Here is a 1362-nt window from a genome sequence, read left to right as displayed (position 1 = left end):
ATTTTACAAAGGGATGGCAAACTTATATGGAGAAATTTCATAAATATAATGAGGGGAAAAAATGAAAAATTTAAGGGAGTTTGGATGAAATCATCCAAAATCATCCGGCAGTTTGCTCGATGAAACTGGGCAGATCGCTCACTGGAGTTGCTGCAAAAAATAATGTTGGCCTTTGCTACAGCACTTCCGTTTAGGAATATTGGGTATTAAAAAATAAAAATTTAGATATGAAATTTCGGATTGAGGCTTGGGTATTTAAGGAAGAAGGAAAGAATGTAGTTTTAATTTTTTTTATTTTTGTACTAAGCAAACAGCTCGCAAATCCACTGGTGGAAAAGCTCCAAAGAAGCAACTAGCCACCAAAGCTGCACGAAAATCCACTCCAGCAACTGAAGGAGTGAAGAAAGCTCACCGTTTCCGCCCAGGGATTGTGGCTTTGAGGGAAATCAAGAAGTATCAGAAATCGACGGAGTTGATGATTAAGAAGTTGCCATTTCAGAGAGGGAAATTGTATAGGATTTCAAAATGGCTCTGAGGTTTCAAAGTAGTGTTGTTACTGCTCTATAAGAGGCTGCTAAGGCTTACCATGTTGGTTTGTTTGGAGATACTAATCTTTGTGCTATTTATGCTAAGAGGCTTACGATTATACCTAAGGATATTCAATTTGCTAGGAGGATTCGTGGTGAAAGAGCTTAAGATGAAGCTTTTTAGGGTTAATGTCCAATGTAGTTGATTTGAGTTGCAGTATGTGTAAACTTTTGGTTTACTAGTATTCTGGAATCTGATTAAAAAAAGAAGTACGAGAAAGAAGAATAATGTGAGAAAAGGGTTAGAATTTTTAATATAAAATGACATCTAAATAGTTGATAGATTTTGTAAATAAATGTTATATTTTCTAAATAAAAAATAATGCCGGTATGTTTTGTAATATTGACTCTTAAGTTGTATATTTATGTGATTTTTCCAAATAAAAACGCCGACAAGCTATTTTATGTCAAGTGGGCCAAACTTGGACCATTTGTCTTGTAATTGGTCAGCCCATGTTCTTTTCCTATTTTATTTATTTTAATGGAACCAATTTTTATTTTAATTTCAAGTAATAATAGTTATTTAGATTTGGTGACATAGATTTTTAATAAAAAGTCATGTGGTAAAAATAATTTTGCAAAATCGCCTACAAAATAATGGCACGAATGAACTTTTCTGTAACAATAATGGCATAAATGAGTCAAACTTTTAAAAGCACTGAAATAGATGAGAACTCCACAACTTTGGGAGAACATTGCTTAAAATACTCCAAATTGACTCTACATGGGTTGGTCATTTTCTCAAGCAGAGGCAATATTTCATGCTCCACAATCA

General features: G+C 33.6%; 1 pseudogene; it reads left to right on the top strand.

Moving 5' to 3' along the window:
- Positions 1-260: 260 nt before the first annotated feature.
- Positions 261-979, top strand: LOC107869039 (annotated as a pseudogene).
- Positions 980-1362: the final 383 nt, after the last annotated feature.

Source organism: Capsicum annuum, unplaced genomic scaffold (assembly GCF_002878395.1).
Source record: "Capsicum annuum cultivar UCD-10X-F1 unplaced genomic scaffold, UCD10Xv1.1 ctg60073, whole genome shotgun sequence".
NCBI lineage: Eukaryota > Viridiplantae > Streptophyta > Magnoliopsida > Solanales > Solanaceae > Capsicum > Capsicum annuum.
Note: the sequence above shows the minus strand (reverse complement) of the source record. Positions and strands in the feature narration are given on the sequence as shown.